At 41.9% G+C, this 22,719-nt stretch overlaps 1 protein-coding gene across 3 annotated transcripts in view; it reads right to left on the bottom strand.

The window, feature by feature from the left end:
• SLC6A1 (solute carrier family 6 member 1) overlaps positions 1–22,719 on the bottom strand; it is a 61,110-nt gene that overhangs the window by 21,350 nt on the left and 17,041 nt on the right. The window lies entirely within an intron of this gene.

Below are 22,719 nucleotides of genomic sequence, written 5' to 3'. Positions count from 1 at the left end.
TAGGAGTATACAGCAAACAACAATTCTAAAGCGCAGCACTGTATGGTACATAGCGTACAGCCCAGATGGCATATATGTACATGTAAGACGAGTCAGTAATGAGGTTTCTATGGAATAGTCCAGTACACAGTATAGATATAACAGCCCGGCTTGGGGCTACTATTCCATTTAACCATTCCGTGTTTTAAAAAGTAAAGAGGAATTCCCATGATTGCAAAGCTCCTTTACTCACAAGATGTTGTGGTTATCAAGAAGTAGCACTTTCCACCTTTAACAGTGAATTTTAAAAGTTATGAACAGCGCACATTTACCCAAAACACCTTTCTCTAAAATACTCCCAAAGGAATTAAACAATAAACCAGAACAAGCAACAGGGCTTAATCCTGGGTAACGATGTTAAGTTTTGCATGTTGTTATAATTAGCTGCTAATATAAGACAAACATTTCACTAAGCTTAAATTATTAGCACTGTTAAACAACAGGCTGCAATAATCACTCCTCAGTTTCTGCTTCCTACCGTGGGTGACATTCTTGCACCTTTTCAAAACCCATTACTGGTACTGTATCAATTTTAAAAATCTAAATAAAGAAAGGAAAAATCAAGAAAGCAAATATGTGTGATGAAAAGCGACCTGGGATATTTCAGTCAACTCTGAAGCGCACATGACTCCTGCAAACAGCTCCACAGCTCCACTTCAGCTGGACAGTGAGCTAGTGTCCTTGGCATGCCTACTGTATGTATATTCATGATCTATACATTGTCTAGTTCCTCTTACTAAGTACCCCATGCCATCACCACTCCTCAAAACCAGAGATTGCAACAAACGAACACCTGCCCATGTGAAGCCACAACTTGTGGCGACGTTGGCAACACTGGCCACGAGGTCATGCAATGATCAGCAATAATTTTATTTACAGATTTGTGTAAAGGAAGATTGGTATTACTAGTCATTCACTTCCGATTGTAAGTTATGTTAAGAAACATAAAAATCATGTAAAGACTCTGTTGCAAACAGTACTTTTCTCCCAATTTCAGATCACTGTGTGATTGTAATGCTTACAATAAGGCCACATCTAACAATTTTAAAAAGAAAAGTTTTCCAGTTGGAAGCTGAAGAAAAACCAGCTGTACATATGCTGGGGTGAGGAGAGAAACAAAGACCAAGCCTGTCATCTTCCTCTCAGTCCTAATTCAAGGTGGGACTCAAAGGGGGACACCACCTACGCACTTTCACATCCCCACGAGTCCTTCCGCGTGCAGACATCTCCCCTTCATAAAACCGTGCACTTAGTTTTCCGTATTTCAGTGCAAGCCTGTCCAACTTTGTGCGCCAGTGCGCACCATTCCTGGCTGTAGGCAGAGGCGTGAGCAGCTCGGGTAAGGCATCTCCTTAGGGACGAGGAAATACGGAGCACTGCTGGCCAAGCGGAGCTCCTGCTCTGAGGCTGGGCTCGGGGTGAAGTCCTGCCCTCCGCAGCTGCACCTCTGTTACTCCGTGGTGCAGAGGCTCCACCAGTGCACTGACAAACGTGCAGTTTGCCAGCACCACCTGCTGATGAAGATACAGAACTGGAAATGTTTCTTTTTTAGCCAACACAGGCTGTACGAAGTACAGGATCATCAGACTGTTCCACTACTTTTACAAACGGGTCCTGTACTAGACTAGATTTTTGTTGTTGTTGCAATTTACATTTGGGCTGTGCTTTATCACCAGCAGGAGCATCCTCGTACTGAAAGAGGCTGAGTGTGTTGAGAACGAGTGGAAAAGGCAACCCAAAACAACATTAAAAAAACCAAATAAACCAACACTGCGTGGAGAGATACATGTATGCCTATCTCTCGTTTGGCTCATAATGAGGGAGAAACTCATCCTCAGGCAGCACTCCAGGAAAGGATCCATGCTGAATCTCAGAACCGAACCACCAAGCCAACAGGACCATGGGTTCACCCCCTCACATCCACAGACAGGCTGTGCCGGCCAGTGCAGGGCATAGTCTGCCCTCGCTGTTCCAGCCCTACCTGACCCCGCAGAGTCTGGGGTACGCATTTATTTCTTCCCTGTGAGGGTGGCGAGACACCAGCACGGGCTGCCCAGAGCAGCTGTGGGTGCCCCATCCCTGGCAGGGCTCAGGGCCAGGCTGGACGGGGCTGGGAGCAGCCTGGGCTGGGGGGAGGTGGCCCTGCCCATGTCAGAGGGGTGGAACTAGATGATCTTTAAGGTCCCTTCCAGCCTAAACCATTCTATGATTCTACAATTAAAGCCTCTGTTGAATAAAGTGAGTAATTTAGTCTAGTGTAAGAGTCCACAATAAAGACAAACCAGAGGGTTAGTTAGAAAATCCTCACGAACAAAGCAAAGAACGTGGGACTTTGTGAGTTCTCCGGGAGGAAGGCACCCAAACCCGTTTCAATACTACTGTAATACTGCATGTAAGGCTGAAACTTCACAAGACTCCCCAGCAAGTGTGCACATCTATTTTGGCGGGCAGCCTGGTGCTTTTTAATACTAAAAGAGACTGAAAGCAGTAGTCTCAATCACACATGGAGGTGTGTTTAACTCTGTCGTACAGCACAACCTTTGGCAAACACCCCATTGCACGCACTTCAAGTACCCAGCAACCTCAGGCAGTGGCAAGCCCAAAGGACTCAGCAGAAGCTTGTTTTGAGACGGTGGAGGTGTGAACTGGCCAGTCTGCATCTGTCCTGCCCTCCCACCGCCGATGCCATTACTCCATTTGGATACCACGCTGGAGATTTCACCAACAGCGGTCTCAGTGCATGGACGTTTGTGCGTATATGGTGGTACAGCACATGAGCATCAGACAATGAAAAAATGCTTTCATTCCATAGGCTTGAAATGAGTTTTTTTCCCATGCTACAAAAAAAAATTTTCCCCCAAGCCTAATAATAATAATAAATTATAACAATAGGCGTAACTAACCTCCAATCCACACTCCTCATATACAGTAATACTTCAAAAACTATGTTTTAGGTACAACAGTCTAGAAGAACTGGCGATACAGCAGTAAAGATACTTGGTACATGCACTCTAATCTGATTAGGCAATATCCCACAGCACTGGGATTTAAATTTAAAATTGGTCTGACACGGGATGGGACACAAAGACACTTATGTAAGCTCTGTGGGTTGGCTTGGGCAAAATGAAATACAAATTTTAGTTGTCAGCCAGCAAGAGCAGGTACGACACTCACTATGCAGTGCTATGCTTTGTGGGAAGAAGATGGAGAGATCTTTTAAATAAGCTGGTCTTTGCTCCCCCGGTTCCTTCATGCCAACACTGAGTGTGCTAGGAAGGGCACAGCAGCTTCCCACCACATTCCTCAGTGCACAATAGAGCTTCCTTGACTTCAGTTACTAGGGTTGCTCAGCCAAGAGGAGAAAGCCCTCTAAAACAGGGTTTTGGATACCATCTGGTTGTCCCGCATCACCACCACATTAGAGAAGAATGACCTGAGAGCGCCAAGCACACATAGCAGCCAAGGTAATAAGCACAACCAGGGCAACTGGAACAAAAAGAGTGCCACTTCATTAATAAAAGCATTTTTCTCTCTCCTGGTCTGCATAAAAGTGAATTTGCAGAGTTTAGAACTGGCGGCATAAAATGAAAGTGAACAGCAATATTACTATAATCTTTCACAAGTGATATCAAAAGGCAATAAAGAAAGTTCAGAAGCACGCAAAATCAGCAGGAAACCCCAGCTCCTTTAAATGATAAACCTGTTACGTTCAAAGTTCATTACTCTCTCCCCTCCAATCCACTGTGTTCCTCCCTCCCCAGACTGCAGGAGCTCCAAGGGCTCTACACAAGGCAAGACTATAGCAGCTCCATTCAAGAAACGCTGGAGAAATGCTGTTAGATAGGATGCCACGTTGGCTTCATAAAACTTTGACGGTATTATTCCTCTAACCTGAGTGGGACTCCATTTGAGCCCACTGTGGCCACAGGTTATTTACACTTACAATTACATTTGCATTGGGCAATCATAGAATCGTTTAGGTTAGAAAAAAGCCTTTAAGATCAAGGCCAACTGTTAACCTAGCACTGCCAAGTCCACCAGTAACCATGTCCCTTAGTACCACATCAAACACCTCCAGGGATGGTGACTCAACCACTCCCCTGGGCAGCCTGTTCCAATGTTTGACAACCCCTTCAGTGAAGAAATGCTTCCTAATATCCAATCTAAACCTCCCCTGGCGCAACCTGAGGCCATTTCCTCTTGTCCTGTCACTTGTCACCTGGGAGAAGAGACCGACCCCCCCTGCCCACAGCCCCTGTCAGGTCGTTGCAGGGAGCGATAAGGTCCCCCCTGAGCCCCCTCCTCTCCCGGCTGAACACCCCCCGTTCCCTCAGCTGCTCCTCACAGGACTTGTGCCCCAGCCCCTTCCCCAGCTCCGCTGCCCGTCTCTGGACACGCTCCAGCCCCTCAGTGTCTGTCTTGCAGTGAGGGGCCCAAAACCGAACACAGGATTCGAGGGGCGGCCGCACCAGCGCCGAGCGCAGGGGGACGGTCACTGCCCTGGTCCTGCTGGCCACACTGTTTCAGATACCCGCCAGGATGCTGTTGGCCTCCTTGGCCACCCGGCACACTGCTGGCTCATGTTCAGGTGGCTGTTGACCAAAACCCCCAGGTTCCTTTCCACCAGGCAGCTTTCTTTCAGGCTCTAAGATATGACATGAAAACTCATTTGCTTGCTCCCAGTTCTAGCTAGCATTAAAGGAACACATTTTCTCTCTAGCTACACAGGAGAGCCTGCATGTGAAGGAAAGAAATAAAAGAGTCTCCTAAAAAAATTCTGTCTTGCCTCTCTGTAAGTTGTGCTAGCATTTCTATAGCACTTATCTGTCTCTGATGGAATGCACAAGTTGTCATAAGAATCCAAAGCAGTGATACGGATGGCTTGAAGACAGTCACACCACCACCAAGAAGGAAAACCACCAACTTTTCAATTTTCCAACCTTCACAAGCAGAATTAATTCAGCACTCTAGAAAGAAATAGGGAAAACAAAAGCCAAACAGTATCACCAGAACTGCTCACATTTCTGAGGCACGGATTCCTGCTGAGATACCTGCATGACGTTAAGCCCAAATCACAAGCGTTTACTCCCGAAGCCCAGCTTCAGCTCAGCAATGAGGCTTACATACATCTTCTGTAGTACGCACAGCTCTCCAGGAGTGAGAGTCACTGTTGAAGTACAAGAAATGCAGGTCTAACCTGCAGAAAGAGCTTCTCCTGCAAAAAGTATTGCTCTCAGGACATACTATGGTCAGACCCTTAAATAAATACTTATCACTTAACCCTCCACAATAACATTTTATATTTCTTTTTAAAGATCTTACTAGCAATGGTATAGCTTTGCAATTATAAGGGATTCTGTAATTCCAGAAAAATCCACAGTAAAATACAAAAAAAGAGAAACAAACAAGAAGCGCAAGATCCAGGTCATGAAAAGTGCTAAGTGCTGGCCATATAGCCCATAGCAAGGTTATTTTTGAAAGGCAATGAATTTTGTCCTTCTGGTTAACTTCAGAGTAGAGATGCAGCAAAACACACTTGCACCACAAGTGCAAAATTATCCTGACAAACTTGGGAGTCAGTCTGAACCCTGTTACAAAATTGCAATATTTTTTCATAAGCCAGTAATGATTTTCCCACCTGGACCTTGTATAATTTTTATTTAAAATACACAATTTATCACGGAGGGATATGCAAGGAAACAGAAGATTTTTCCACTCATCACAGAATTATACCAGAACCAAGTAACTGATAATCAGTCTTTTACAAGATTTTAATATTGACTAACATTATTTCCCAATCAATCCTGGTAATTATAGCAAGGCTGTGGGCAGTTATACATTATTTGAGTATATTATTGCTCAGCTCACATTAGTGCAATCTGCCCCTAGTACTCTATATTTACACATCAAAAAACATTCTGGGCTAAACTTTAAATAGAATTCTAGCAATTTACAACAGAAGCAAATGGCTCTGACAGTGTGGGGTACCTCCTTGCCTACAGACTTTGGTTATTTCCTGCCTTACTGAATGGTGTTTTCTTTGTGGTTTCGTTGTTGTATTTCTTTGCAATAAAGTCTTTATCACAATTTATTAGCTTCTAGATTGACTACTGCAACAAAATACAATAATTTCCATCTACTGCAACCACACGTTCACTTCTAGCTTCACCACAGTCAACTATTCAATAAGACTTGCTCTAGAGAAGCTGTCTAGCTACAGACAGCATTCCCATACTTACTTGGACTCTTATCTTCTGGTTGTACCCCCAACCATCTGAAGTTTTATAGAGCAGGGTAATAATCTAAGTTACTGCTGTATAAAAACAGTTTTGCTCGTTGCTGTTCCCGTTAGTTTGGTATCATTCTTTAACCCTAATTGGTATTAATAAGCATCTGTGTTGTGCAGACCCAAAAGCCTTCCCTCAGAGCACACGCTGGTTGACAGTGTAGAAAATGCAACTGCTAGGGAACATGGAGAGGTTGAAAAAAGGTCATGACTGGTGACAGTCAGCATCCTAGTTGATGCTAAGACAAGTTCCAGTATCCCCTTGCCGACACCCAGGAATCAACCCAACACACCAGATCCTCCTTGGCCACAGAAGCAAGCCAAATACAAGTTTAGCGGAGCAGTGGATTTACTGTCCTGCTCTGAACTTCAGAAATCAAAGAAAGTTCTGTCTTACAGGTACTGGCAATCCCCTGGTTTGCTTCCCTACATACACCTTTCCCCCATCCACCTCTCTCCCCTTTGCCTGGGAGGCCAGGAAGGTGGTAAACTACCTGCCCATCTGGTTTTTCTCCACTGGCCCCCGTTTTGCACCCTTACTTGGTCCTTGTGATGCAGCTGCCCGCACAGTTTGTGCCCTGGCCAGCGCAGCCCCAGGAGCAGCCACAGGCAGGAGCTGGGCAGTTCTGCCTTCCTGCCTTAAAGGCATTGAGCTGGCTCAGGGAGCGCACAAAGGCGAGACCTTGGAGACACACCAATGCAGGAAGCCAGGACAGAAAAAGGGAGCAGCAAGTACAACAGAAAGGCAAAGCAATTTGCCCAAGCAGTAGGCTGGCACAGAATTTAGAGCAGAGTTTCTTTGAGTGCCAGTGCAATCCCCTAACCTTCAATAATAATATTGCTACACTTTTCTAATAGCCTCTTTTTATTTCCAGCACATACAAACAATTAGGTATGAAAGACTGTTTGCCTTATGAAGGCAAAATAAGGCACATAAAGGCTCCAGCAAAGATCAGTCTCCCTCTGCACACAAAAAATAAAAAAAAAAAAGGTCTCAGTGTAAGCAGCTGGAGGTAGTGGGTTTTTTTTATTTAACTTTTACCAATCTGGTAAGTTGCAGGTTATTTCTCTTCCCAAAGAAGATGTGCTGATATGCTATAGCCACATTTGCCGGTAGGTAGCTTTCCACTAGGGAAAAAGAGATGGGGGAGGTGGTCCTGCAGCGTTGCTGGAAGGGTGTCACTGTGCGAGCTGCACTGGAACAGGGCAGCACCCCTCCTAGTGAGGCTAGAGAGCTGCTCAAACTGCTCCTTTAAAGATGACTAAGGGTCTGCAGTTTGCACAGACTGGTAGACACAGGAGAGAAGAACTACCTGTAGGAAACAGGTCTGCCAGGCCCGTGCCCCTTAGCTCAGGCCAAGTCTGCCATAGCCATTCCTGGGGCCGCTGTCACACTGGGGTTACTAATGTTGTTAGAAGCCTATGAAAACACTGCCTAATTCATTGGGAGCTGTGATGTCCCCAACGACCTACATATTTCCTTTGCTGAAAACATGATATAAAACACTCTGCCACCCCTCAGTATGTGCTGATCAGGTCTCCTGTGATTTTGCTTTGTTTGAGCATCTGCCATCTGTCCCTGTGTAAAAGATCTTAGGTTTCCGTTGTTTGGTTGGTTTGGTTTTTTTTTTTTTTGTTTGGGTTTTTTTTGGGGGTTTTTTGAGGTGTCATTGTTTTGAGCAAGAGTAGTTAGAAACATGTCGCTCCACATGCCAGGACACATCGGAAAGAACATCATTCTAGTTTGAAGTTTCCCAGATTTAACGCGGGCACTGACTATTGATCACCAGCCTGTGAACATCTCCTGGTTTATGTCAATGCTCAGTGTAGCGCTGCTACAAGAAGCCCACTGTTGAAGGGGGAAGTGCAGCAATGGCATAGCCATCCACTGCGAGCTGTATGCCCCAACCAAGCCTTCAAAGCCAACAATCACAGAATCTGATCCAAACACCCAAAATGTCATTAAATGCACAGCGTTCCTCAGCCTGTAATTTCCCATGTAACCCAGTACCCAATCAGGCCAAATTTAGACCAGAAACTGTCTTAAAGCAGATCTCTATTCTGAAAAGGCTGCTGTTAACTCTTACCAGTTGAAAAGACATATCTTCACCATTGGTGGGGGGAAGCAGGGAAGAGAGAGGAAAAAAAAACAACCAACCCTAGTGTTTACAATATTTTTTTTATTAGCCATAAAAATGCAAAAGTTTTAATTTCATGCTTCATTATGAAGCCAAAAGGACCACAAAGACAATTTCTGTAAAATGATGATGAAGAAAAGCTTCAAAAGCTGTAGTTTAATAAAACCAACAGAGTTTGGGCAACAAAAATACAGCATGTTTGTGCTGGATGTTTCCCTTGGTTTAATGTATTCCTTCTCCCACCTCCAGCTTCTAAATTTGGGGATATTTGGGTTTGTCTTAAATCTGAAAACACTGTCTAAAAGTGCCATGGCCAAGTTATTCTTCACAGGATGATATCTTGGCATATCTGAGATGATATCTTCTCTGTGTGACTGGGCAAGTCGCTTTGGATGTCTTCCATGGTGGGATGTTGTCTAAAGCTTAGAGACCCACCCAACAGACAGGATCCAAAAAGCTCCCTGCATCAGATTCAGGGCTAGAAACAGGTTTTGACAAGCAGAGAGCTAATGGTGCACGTTTTTAGAGGCTGGGTATACAGTCCTCATGCAAGTCAAGCTTCCTTCAGTTTGTATCAGTTTATTGCAATTCATTTCTTCTGCCTCACGACTTCCACAAGACCCCTTACCCAACAGGTAATACAGGGTTGTTTTTTTTTTAAAAAAAAAACAATCATAGATAACAGGCCTGAAATTCCCCACGCCTGGTGGAGAGGAGGTAGCTATGGCAGATGCTCCGTTTCCTAGTTTACAAGCCTATTGACTGACAATAGCAGCTGCCAACACTGCTAATTCCAAACAATTCTAATTTTGATGCTGCCTCTACATTTTAGATCACGGCTTATTTTAAATAGCCATATTTTCTGAATAAGAGAACACTTTACATTTGTGACTCTTCTATGCAGTTATCATATACTGCAAACCAAACCAAACAGAAAGAGGCTGCAGGCACATGCACGTGTTAAAGCAGTTAAGATTGTTGCAGGAGAAACTAGAAGAAGCATATCCTTTTGGAGGGGGGTGCAGAAGAGAGAGAAGGAAAAGCTCTGAATCTGGAGGTTACCCTTTTCAGATACAGCTCCAAGCTAAAACCATATTTTCTTTCTGTTCTGTTTTCTTTGATCCTCAAACTTCAATCCAAACCTTTAAGTTTAAATGGGATTTCATTCTGAACTAAAAGCAGTTTAAATGGAAACAAGAAATTCTCAACCCTCTCCCCTCCTGCCAAATCATGAATTTGAAGCTACAATATTGAGATGCCTGGCAAATCTATAACACTTTCTGGCTTGAAGCGATAAGAACAAACAATCAGGAAACTCACTCTGAAGGTAGGAGATAAATAGAACAATTTGCTTTCATTTCACTTTTTTTAAAAAAGCTTAAGATAAATTTGAGAATTTTGCAAGTGGTCACTGCCTGAAAACCAGTCATTGTTAGTTTTAACTGGTGGCTCAATTGCATTACAATACCAACAGGGCAAGGTTTTGTTCCTCTCCGGCATTATTTTAAGCCTACATTGAAAGCCTGTCTCAAGACAGGCACTGGGGACAGATTCTGCTATAGAAGGTTGGCAACGCTCTGAACAAAACACAAGTGCACTTTGTGTATTTTGCAGCTAGGTATCCAAGCCCTAGTTCCCTTAACAACAATTCAGCAGCACCTCAGACTCAACTTTCTGTAACTAAATATCCTTCAAGACATGAAAATCTTCTCTTATATTCTTTTCTACAAGCAAGTCTCCTACACATGACCATGGGCTCTGGGTGCAGCCCTTACTCATATATGCTTTTTCTGCATCTGGCTGGCATGTCAGCTGCAGGCCTGAGCTGAGAGAACCTGAGATCCCTTGGTCTAGGGCAGTCATATCTGCGTGGTGTGGTGGTTTATTTATAAAGGTAATAGTGTACCTGGGCATTTTTGACCTTTTGACTACAGTGATGATTCTAGACAGCTTTTAGCCTAGGATTATTTTGAATACATTGAAACATAGTACAAAGTTTTCCAGTATGGAGGATGTATCTTGTAAACCAATCACCCTAATTTTGGTTTCACATGTCTCTAGCTTTCTTGCTACTAAGAACCTTCAAAGCTTTGCTGCTTTGGTTAAAAGAAACAGATTTAACAGTTTCCTTAGGCATTCCCTGTATACCCATTAATAACTTTTTTTTGTTTGGGACCATTAAGAATTGATAGCTCTCACAAAATCATTAATTTTAAATATAAGACAAAATATCCACTTTACTTACTGCGGTATAAACAGACTAAGAATTTTCTACCTCATGAAGGATTTTATTTCTGTTTTGGGTTTTGGGGGTTTTTTTGGGGTTGGTTTTTTTTTTTTTTGGTTTGGTGGTTTTGGTGTTTTGGGGTTTTTTTATTATTATTTACAATAAACTTACCAGAAGATATCCATGTACCAATGTACCAACACTGGATTACTCATAGCTGAAAGCCAGCTGCTAGGGCCATGAAGCCAGACAACATCAAACGTTGGTCTCTGTCATGAGTCAAAGCCTGCCTAGTTTTATCAAACAGAAAGATAAGACACCATCTGGTGAACATCAACTCATCAAGGAGAACACAAGACAACATGGAACCAAAGTCCATGCTGCAACCTGAAAACCACGGTCAATATATGGGACAATTTTCCCCTCAAAGTCTACGCCCCAGAACTAGTGCTTGCCAGTTCTGGAAGACCTCCAGCAGTGACGCTAATGCCACATGGGCCCAGTACTTAACTGGGATAATTAAGTTGATCAGGAGTCCAGACCAACAAGCAGGAGAAAACCTGCAAGTTCCAGAAAAAATAATGCCGTCTGGGTAAGTTAAGTGCCAGGTTTCTTGTTCACAAGGGCCAGGCAAACAGACTCTTTAGAGAGACAGTGGAGGTGCTTGAGAAACCTCGTTAGTAGTACATCAGGCTTCGTCAAAAGCGAGTGTTACATCTTCAGTTTCAACCCACTGGCCATCTATGTTCTAGGACAACAGCTGTTGATAGAAAGGCAGAAATCTAATTATTTAGTATCAGTCACTATAAGACACTGTCTTCCTTGATCTTAAGGGACATATTTTTCAGCATAAAGTCCACGCTGAAGTCCTAGAAGGCAAACACCTCTCTCAAGGAGGCAAAGGAGAAGGTTATCTTTTTTCCCCCCAATTTGTTTGAATAGCAAGCCACCTAAGCAAAAGTATCATACATAGGAGATATTATTTTGCTGATTTTTCCCTAAAAGAAGATCAAGTCAAGCTTGCCATTTTCTACAGGTACACAATTCATCAACAAGTTTAGAAAGGAGAAATGTGGGTTTGTATCAGGTAAGAGCACACATGTAGCTTACCTCGCTTTCAAAACGGATGAGCCTGCACCAATCTGCAAGACTGACAGCTTTGTTTCCATCTGACTGACCTAAACAATAGCACATCAGAAAACATTTTTCCAGATCCACACTTTGGGATTTGAGCATTCATACCAGTACCACTTTAATCCGGTTTGACTGCCTAGAAAAAAAAAAACCCGAGTTATGTGTATTTAGTTATATCAGACTAAACCTTACTTGCTGCAGCAAATAACTTGGTATGGTTTTTTTCCCCTCTTTGGAAACTGCTTTTTCTCCCCCTCAGACTTTTACAGCCTTTCAATTGCAAGGTTTATGGCACTTGCCAAGGGTGAAGGAATGCAATTTGCTAATTCAATCATCATTTGCAAACTAATGACTGTAAGCATGTATAAAAACGACATTAAAATATCTGAAACGCAAGCTATGTTGATGAATACATTCTCAAAGTAAATAAAAGCACCTTTCAGATGAAGCACTTAAAGCCTGTGCATATTTCTGGTTTGAAAATTTAGTTTCTTCCTGGACAACACCTCTATTACTAATGAAATTAACAGTGATAAAAACACAGCTCACCCCTTCGCCCCCAGCTGGACTGCTCCAAGAACTCTAGCTGAAGACTCATTTTTGGTTGAAGGCAGCAATGACTCAAGCCCCCCCCACTTTACAACAGGAGGAGTAACAAGCCATCTGCTTCTCAGTCAGTGAGTCTGCTTCACATTCACACAAGAAACCACATTTTTTTAGTGTGCTCTTTAAAATTACTCAAGCCCTCTGAATTCCAACAGAGATAAAAGCACAGATGTGGATAAGACATGTGTTTGTAAGGGAAATAATCAAAAAATCCCAATACGACCCAACATTCTGTAGTATTCAGTTCTGTGTTTTAACATTGCTTTGGGTCAGCTCTGTAATTGATATTTAAGCCAATAACCCTCCAAAATCAGCAAAAATTCAGTTTCCAGTGTGATCCTTAAAAACATCTGGAAATCCTGCTCCTAACCACCTGTAAAACACGTCTGGTCACCAGGCTCTGTTCTTAGCTGGCAGAGAGGATCTTCACTGGAAAAGGTCACACATACATACACTACAGAGTGTATTTCTGGCATTCAAGTATTAACAAATGACCCCTATTTTCAGCATGTCCAAATTAGATTATTGTGCCAGAATTTCTCAAGTGGAGATCTGAGAAAAGTGTCTGCAGGCAATCACAGATGCAATAATACTCTCTCCTAATTTATTTGAGAAAACAGCCTGGAAATTGGGACAGTCATATTTTCTTGCCAATCAAGAAAATCTGTATTCTCAGCTGCTTATGGATAATAGATGAGCAATGTTATTCATCAGCAGGCTTCCAGCCTCCCGGTGTTATTTAGGCTGGATTAGCATCTATTCCTCTGCTGCCACACCATAGTATATGTTTTACTCCATGCTTTTCCCTTCAAAGATTTCACTTAATCCTACTGCAGGGGCTCTTCAGGATCAATACACTGTACTTCAATTAGTATCTTAGTACTGCCCAGAGAACCCTTCAAAGCAGGAGCAGAATTCTAGGTAAACACACAGAATGGATCTTAGAAAAATATGTATTTTCACATGGAATAAATTAGGGAAATATTGATTTTGCACAATGCCTGTGAGCTCTCTCACCAGCAATAATTCCTTGCTGTTAGAACATTACGTGTAACAGATTTTAGACATTAAAAATCAATATAAGATAACTTGTCTATTTTACAGCAAAAATAAACTGAGACCCAGAAGGGTGAAATGGGCACAACCATTTAACAGGAACTGATTAACCTGGAGTTAGAACCTAGTCCTCTTCATGCAGGCCATCTCACTCCATAGCACAAGGATTCCCACATCATTCAAAACACACGTTCTCTAGAACCAGAGGATCGGATGGCTGAGTGGCTGTAAACATTTCGAAGTGCAACCTCTTCCCACACAGAGGTCAGTATGGCATTCAATGATGGATAACGTTCAAGTTTTCAAAGGTCACTAATTTTGTTGACTGTGAACTCAAAAAGCATAGCTTACGTAACGCCTGCCCTTTTCTCTCTCAAAATCAGAGTGCAATTTACAGTATCCAAAAGACTTGTCTCACAAATTCCCACATATTTGAATGGGCACTTTAGTAGTAGTTGGGTATCCAGATCCTTGGGGAGCTTTTAGCATCTGAAGTTTGACTGTCTCTGCTGTAAACGACTTCCCTCTTCATCTGTGGAGCTTGATTGCAAGAGGGGCAGGATAGTAGAAAGCCAAAACTCAAAACACTACATATAGTAAAACCATTGCATAGAATAAATGTGAAAGAATCCTGAAGGACAAAGTCAGCCTATCCCAGCTCCAGAATGGGTTCCAAATGCAAAGCAGAAAGAGCCTCCATTTACTCGTTATTTCTCATTTTCTAACATTTATTTAATGTAGCTAACTGAAAGTAGTTCAGAGTAGACCGACGTCAGGATGGTACCACTCCAGGCTACTCCACTGTCGTTAAGCACAGACAACGAAAATTCAGAGCGCTAGTGATAAAGATTCCACGTATCACATAACAAACCAGCACAAGCTACAGAAAGTGTTTATCTACACTAAGCAATGCAGCCCAGCACCAAGATAGTTAAAATGGCTCTGAAAAAGCTAGCTCAGCTACTGCATGCAGCCCAGTTGAATAAGCTCATCAACTTACCCACTGTAGCATTTCTAGTACCCAAGCTAATTTGCTGAGTTAGGTTTCTTTGCCTGACTATGTTGGCATGTAATTTCAACACTATTTGCATCACTGCAGTATGTGGCTTCTGTTGACCTCAATTAATATTTGTCAGTTTATCATCACAGTGCCACAATTTAGCATACTTTAGCAACACAATTGAGTGGTAAGCAGCTGAAAACAGTGCAGAGCACTACATTAATGCACTGAGCTAAAGGAAAAGTAAACTTCCCAACCTGTAGTCATGGAGTAGGTAAAGACCCAGCATTTGACCTTGGCTCAGAGAGTTCTGACCTTGTGCATTATGACATTATTGTGCCCATTCACACATTCCTGACTACCGGTTTATTTCATCACTTCTGCATTTCCATTTTGACTAGCTCCTGCCCTACTGAGAAGTGACTGCCACAGTTGTGAGGGAGAAAGGGGGCAGGGAAGGGTTGACTGCTGAAAACAAAGTAAAAAACCCCCTGTAGTCTGACAGGCTATGATTACATACCATGCTTTTTATCTAAAGTCCCTGTATTCAGGTAAAAAAAAAAAAAAAAAAAAAAAAAAAAAAAGAGTATTTTCTTCTCCCTTCTATCCCTTATGCCATATTACTGGATGCAAGGCTATGACATGATTACTGAACCAGCTCCTAGAGGACCAAAGATTACAGTGACCACCACAAAGTATCACTGGTATCAACTACTAAGATATAATGTTTGGGGGGGTTTAAAAAAAACTAAACCCAAAATCCAGCCTATTCTTAATCATTGAGCAGATCTGCATGATTTTTGTTGCAGTACTTAGTTCCTGGTTTGGTTTTGTCAGTACTACATAACCCTGACAAGTATGCCACACAATTTTTCTCACTGTAGGTCATAGATCTTACAGTTCTTTAGGCCAGACATTGCAAAATTTCTCATTTAAGACCACCCACTGTATTAAGTCTGACCCACTTGATTGGAAAGTTCTACCAAGACCCATAAGCAGGAACCCTGTGTTGGCATCTGACAAGATAGCACCTAGCCATGGCTAACAACCTTAGTTTTTCAATTGCATTATAAAATTAAACAAGCAATGCTGTAAAGCTGAGTCAGATTTCTGTTAAGAATGGGCTTTGTATTTAACCAACAGTTATATTAGCTGTGTCATAAAAGTGGATGTACTACTGTAATTATGCACACAGGAAAAGGCTACTTAAAATTTGAAATGAATGCATCTCCTTGCTGCCTCATTGCTTTAGATTATATCCTTTTAAAAACGACAACTGTCTTCAAACCAAGGAAAATGTTGAAGGTGGCAGGATCTCACCAAGTCCCATAAACCCCTCAAAAACCTGCACCAAGCCAAGAGCAGCTTAATTGCCTGCAATTGCAATTCCAGCCACTGCAAATCATATACAGCTCTCCCATGAAAGCATTAAAGACCTAAGACTTAATTAGCATCCCTGATTAAATAGCAATTCATACAGCTATTATATCTTCCAGCTAGGGAGCACAGCTCTCTGAAGCAGCAGCAAAGGAAAAAACCAAACACAGACACCTCCTCCCCTCAATCCAAAAACTCACCACCACCTACTTTCTTTAAAGTTTACTGTAGCCAATGTTCATTATTTATGACGGAAAGGCTACTGCCAGACATACTTTGATCACTCCTAGGCAAAGTTTCCATTTACAAGCTTGACCCATCTGTGAGATTACAGCCCCATACAAATCATGGTAATTGTAACAACATAAAGCAGTTCACAGAGACCAGCATCAGTACCAAGCATGAAAACACTCCCACAGGCAGTCATGTTTCAACAGCCTGCAGCACTAGGAGAGGAAAAGGGGGCAAAGGAAACCCCCAATAAACCGCAACAGAAAACCCCTACATTGTTGATCAAAGTCTAAAGAACAAGCATTTCTGAAACTCAGCTCAGCTGCTATTCCTCCCTCCTTCCTCTTCACGCTTCTGAAGCGCATCACAGTAAGGGATGATCAATTGCTTCTTGGGATATCTGGGATTGCAATTCTTCAGCCCCCTTGCCATCCAAGAATCCTGAAGTGATGGAAAAAAGCGAGCAAGAGCAATACGAAGAGGCAGAATATTATCTATACAGGCATCTTCTCCATGTTTGGATAGGACAACCATGGCAGCAGCCAGAGATGTCTATATGCTGCAATAAGAGTTGGCATTTTGAGGTGTAGGAAATCCCTTACTTTCTGAATTTCTAGCACCTGCACTATTCACCTATTGATTCTGTTCAAAAGGTGCTAGCTTGTCCCTGTTTCTTGTTGGATTTGTGAAGATCTCCAGACAAAAGGAGCAGCATCTGAGCGTGGTAGTAAATAACGCAACAGACACAACTACCTATCTCCAGACTGCTTACACTGGCTGTGCTCTCCCCAGGCTGGAAGGATCATGTCAGCCACCATGATGCTCAAGAACATGCTCATTTTATGGTACCATGCCAAGTGGGAAAAGTTACCAAGAATCAGTGATGAGACAACAACAAATTATGGAAAGCCAACAAAAGTTACTTAGGAGTTTATGTGCAACAACAATTAAAGAAGAATGATACTTTAACAGGATTAAAGGCATACAGGTGCCAGAATTAGCAAGATTGATCCTCTACTATAAGCATAGACTATCAGTTTTCAAATCCTAAAGACAGATGATTTTTGACTTTTAAGGATAAGGCACAGAGTCAAGAACTCATTTATAAGTGAGGTCCTGGATACTACCCTAACTGCTCTAGTGGAGCACATTGAGATTCTCAAAGCTCCTCTCTTAGTAGATTAAAAAAAAAATAAAAATAAAAGAATCCATCCCACTGCAGCAATATTCCTTCGCTCATCCAAAGCGGAAATCTTAGATAAGCAAAATAAGTCTGTGATGAGGATAAATACACTGTCATATGACAAGACTCCAGCAAATTAGCTAGACAGACAGGACAATGACAGATGGGATACAAGAGAGGAGTGAGTTACTGTATGTAGTGTTTGAAATGTCATTTGGATACTGTTCAGTGCTAATGTGCCTTCTGGGGTTTGCAAAGTCCTGTTCCATTGGCCTTCAGAAAGCCAGAGGTCAAATTTACATACAAAAATCTGAATCCTCATTCATATTTGAGTAATCCCTACTTACCGGTAAAAAGCACTTTATTCTTACTACACTTGCTGGCAAAGATCTGTTCTTTGCAGCACAGCTCAACAGTTCACCTCTTATGCACTACACACACTCTTGTGCTGCTTCTAGCATTCCTCCTTTCTGCCTCTCGTTCCATTTCATACTTTTTTCTTTACAGAGGCCTTGGAGTAGCATATATCCTATAGAACTGAAGGAAGCTGCTTTTTCCATCACAATCTTCTCTAAGTTACCACCTACTAAATAATATATAGGTATTTGATATCAACATACAAAGTATTGCTTGCTTCATGATGCTCGACAGCCTCACAAGGGGAGTTCGTCTATCGTTTCTCTTAGTCAATGCCACTGGTTCTATCCGAGAAAGTGAACCACCAAGATTTTTGGACAAAGGCCTTCACAGTCCCAAAGAACTCAAGGCTATCACTGAGCATGCAAAATAAACTTACTGATTAGTCTGAAGCAGTTTCGGTTATTTGTGCTGTAGTACATGACTGCTCAGTTGAAGAAAGAAGCTTGGAACAACATATGGTACCAATTACCTACATCCTCCTTTAACCAATACTTTTTCTTTTCAGATACAGTTTATCTGTACTGCTTGGCAGCTCAGCTGTCTCTCTCTCTTCTCTTGAGGAATACTACTGGGTGCAGATGCTATTTATATGCTAGGCAAATTATTTCTGCAACCATTTCTTCACAATAAGCCTATCCTTGTCCCATCCAAAGGTAAGTGTCACAATTTGACTGTGAAAGATGCCTTGGCACTTTTCAAAAAGTAAATCCAGAGTCTTGGCAAAACTTCAGCTTTGGTAATTGCATTCTGTCTATCTGTTGTTCTTTTCTAACAAACAGCTGACGTGTAACCCAGATGTGACTGGTACCGTATCCGAGGTTCCAGGAAGCTGTTAAATCAAAGAACAAATTAATAATGAGCAACATAATTATAATCCTTATTTCTCATGTATCTGCTCTACAGGTATTTTTTTTGCTCTTTTTCAGCTCCCAGAATCCCATCACAATAGCTGGACCCAACAGAAATCAGAGGAGTAAATCTCTGAGGACACTTTCTCTTTGAAATGATGGTCAGAAACCCAGATTGAACACCAATGACACATTAAAGCTCAGTTTCTTCAGCCTACAGCAGCAACTTGGTAGCGCTTAGTTACATCCCATTTGAAAGTTTCAACCCCTTAGCTGAGAAGAAAGTCCCACGGCCACATGGGTAATAATGCCAAATACTATCTTCTGACAAACAAATCTAAAGGGAAGCAGAACTCCTAAGTATTTTGGAATAATGAACTTGGCATGATTTCCCTTTGCACTGTTTCTATAAGGCCCATTGTCATATTTAAGAGCAAAAGTAAAACAAATAAAAAAATTGCAAAAACCAATTACAGAACAGCTTCCTTTGAAGGAAAAAAAAAAGAAAAAGAAAAAGAAAAAAAAACCCCAACACACATGGAAGTGCTACAAAAAGCCTCCCAAATGACATAAACATTTTTCTATCCTTGGGTTATGTCTCAGGGTCCATTAACTTCAAACAATTTGGGAAGAAGCACAACATGCTATGAGAAGGACGTCTTTAAAAACAGAAAAACAAAGACAGCAGTATTCTGAGGTACCATGCTTTTTGTATACCAATGGAACACCCCTACTCAGATTATAAATTTCCAAAAAAGCCCCAAACACGAATTTTGTAGTGGCAGCTCTGCAAGCTCACCGCAGATCGGAAAGGAAAGAGGTGCTCTGGATAGCTCATCACTTGTCACCCCCAGGCTGGACACTTGGTACAGTGTCACGTATTGCCAGGTAGTCAGCAATTTGTTACAAAGGAGAATGCTGGGTGTTCAATAGCCCTCCTGAGCTAATTTTTCTTACTTTTTGAAAACAATTTTCTAGACCATCTAGCTGGGAATGTCACCTTCCAAATGTGAAGCAAATAACTGCTGCCTCCTCAAGCTCTAAGAGAATGCAGCTTTCTGTAGTAGAACATTACTTTTCCTTTTATTAAACATATACAGCAGTGATGGCACAAGCAGAATATAGTATTTTTCCATAACTTAAATCAGTATTTCATGAGAAATGCATATTTTCCCTCTTTAAATCTTGTTCTGCAGTTTTTTGGGTTTTTTTCCTTACTAAAATGGATAAGATTTTGCTTTAAACTAATAAGATTTAAACACATGCTTGAAATTCAGGTGAGACCCAAGAAGTTTAACGTAGCTGAATCGGGGCCATATATGAGACAAAGCTGCTCTGGCCAGTAAGACTGAGTGTCAGGAGATGTGGGCTGGATGTCATCTCTGCTGTGTGCTGTGGTTAGAGATGACAAAATGCCCTTCAGTTTTTCAGTTTTGTTATTTGCTGTCTTGCCGCAGCAATCAAACAGCTGTGTACTTGAGCAAGACCCCACTGGAGAAAAAAAAAAAAAAAAAAAAAAAAAAAAGGTGAGCATGCCTTCACCCTCCTCCACAGTTTTACTCTTCACAGCTATCTTACTTACATGATATAGCTGAAAATAATATTAGCTGGGGGCTGTTCTGTATTGTTTGTTTTACTTGGGTCTGCAGACAAATTGCTTAACCATTCTGTTGTTCATGGGCAAGCCAAAAATAGCTCCGCTTCTTCTCTCAAATGTCTATCTATGCTGAGGCAATACCAGAAGGAAAGTGTTCACGAAAGCAAAGAGGCATGATTCCAAGAGAGATCGGCAAGGGAGGAGATGTCTCCATTTGTTGGGGAGGGCTAGACGTCCTTTTTTTGCCTCACTACAACTACTTCAATTAAAAAACAGCAAACAAACAACACAGATCTTAACCACTGGTTCAAGGCTTCACAGCAATTAAGTGAGAGAACTCTAGTAAGCACTTAACTGTTCTGGTTTCTGTGACTAAAACACTAACAGAAATACTCAAAAGATTATCTTACTTCAATTAATTTTAAAACAGAGCCTAATGCAAGACCAGCAACACACCCTCATTGCAGGGCTCCTAGATAATAGCTACAGGCACTGGGAATAGAGCAGAGAAATCCCTCCACCGTCCCTGGTACCTGGACGGCCAGAGGAGGACAGGGAGAAGCAGACAACAGGCGGGACATCTCCTCACCTGCCACCGAGGATCCCAAGGCAGCTCGTCATCCACAAGTGACTGTTACAACTTTCTGATGAAACCACCACTCTACCTCATGAACAATGATTTTGTAGAATTCAGTATTGATGTGGTTTTTTTAAATTGCTTTTCTATTTACTGATTAAAAGGTAACTACATGGACGATTTTCCAGTGGCTCCTGTTCACCTGCTTAGAGACAAAGCTGTCTGCATTTCACCGTAGTGGCATTTGTCTTCAGGAAGGTTCCGTAACCACTTTGTTTCCAGATTTCATGCTGGGAACACTGTGGTCCTACAGAGCGGCAGTATTTCTAAAGGAACTAAAACTGTCCCTCGGGCTTCAATGCAAGTGCATTCATCCATCCATCTTGTGAGCCCTTCTCCTCATACCAAGAGCTTGACTGAAACTCCCAAAGTTTGGAAGTAAAATACTGCTCCCATTATACTGGCCTCAAAAGTCCAAACCAAAGGAAGATGGTATTGGTCACAATACAGTTCTTTTTGGGAATACAGCGTCAACCTTGGAAGGGAAGGCATTCAAAAGACAGAGAACTGTCCCAAAATAAATACTGACCTATATAATGTAATAGGTTTTGTTTACTGAGGCATTAGCAGATACTACTTCACTGATTTAAGTGAATAGGCTCAGCGCCAAAGCTATCAATGGAATTGTATCTGCTTATGCTGCTGGGAAGTTCTGCTCTTTGCACAGCATTCAGTGAGGTGTAAAATGAGGACTTAATGTTACTTGCTTGGACTCATTTCAAAAGCAATTGCTGCACCTGCTTGCTCATACCAACACACACAGAGTTAAGTTCTTTTCCAGACCCCAATACCATAAAACTTAGATTGAAATAAAGCTATGTTTATATTCCTACACATTTTGTCATTCTTTACTAATCACCTCCCTCTTAAAATGCATTCATTTTCCTAAGGAGAAAAAAATAATCCATTTCTGCCTATTAGACAAGAAGCAATTCCTTGGATCTTCTCTCCACAAAAAAAGAAATCTTCTGTATTGCACGATACTGAATATGAGCAACATATCCTGGCTCCTCTGAAGACTCATCTTCCAGGTATTAACCAGAAAATGGGGAACTCCTAAGAATAATGCACAGAAGTTAATTGTATACCCCTTTGGGCATAATAAAAAAACAAGTGGCAAAAAAGTCAGATTGCTTTACAGACAAATATTAGTTCTTATCTGCATAGCACAGACTGAGCGTTCTCTCCCGTGATTTAGCTTTAAGCCAATCTAAGGCTGTCATAATGGCCTTACTCCAAACATACTGCCAGACTGCAGGGATTGTGGAACCGGAGGGTTTCGTTCTGTTAAGCAGTGAATATCCTCATCTTCCACTGGGAGCTCATGTTACTTTGAGGGAAAAGGGCATTTGGCTAAAAGGAGAAAATTTTAACAAGCCTAAACAAACAAATAGCATACCATGCTATAAATTTATTGCAGAAAGGAGAGAAATATTCATCCCCCTATAGCTATGAAATCTTCCTTTCAATGATCAACTTGGAAGAAGCAGAGAAAACGAGAACCTGAGTGACGTACGTATAATTTCTTGTTTTGTTAACATTTTTCTATAAGCTGTTCAAATGTGGACAAATAACAAAGTCAGCTCACATAGCGTACATGCATGGACGTGATGACTTCCAGAGGTTCTTCCCAGTTTAAATTTTTTACGGTTGTGTACCATGAGTTTTCACAGCGCCCACCACATCCCTAAAGGTGGCACGCTGCTTGCAAATCATGGGAGAAGCATGTCAGGCCCACGGACTGCAGCTTCATTTGCTTAATTGTTTATACCAAGACAGCTGCTGTGAATAAGGCTTTCCATCAAGGAAGGCAGAATAAATTCTCCTGCCCCACTTCCCTTTTTGTTCTATGCAGGAGAGCAAATAAACTCCAAATATTGTTTCCTACTTGTGCAAACATTCACTGAAGTGCCTCCAACCCACGGAGGATAGGCTATGTG

Source organism: Falco rusticolus, chromosome 4, assembly GCF_015220075.1.
Source record: "Falco rusticolus isolate bFalRus1 chromosome 4, bFalRus1.pri, whole genome shotgun sequence".
Lineage (NCBI taxonomy): Eukaryota > Metazoa > Chordata > Aves > Falconiformes > Falconidae > Falco > Falco rusticolus.
The sequence above is the reverse complement of the archived record's forward strand: the minus strand, read 5'-3'. Positions and strand labels throughout refer to the sequence as shown.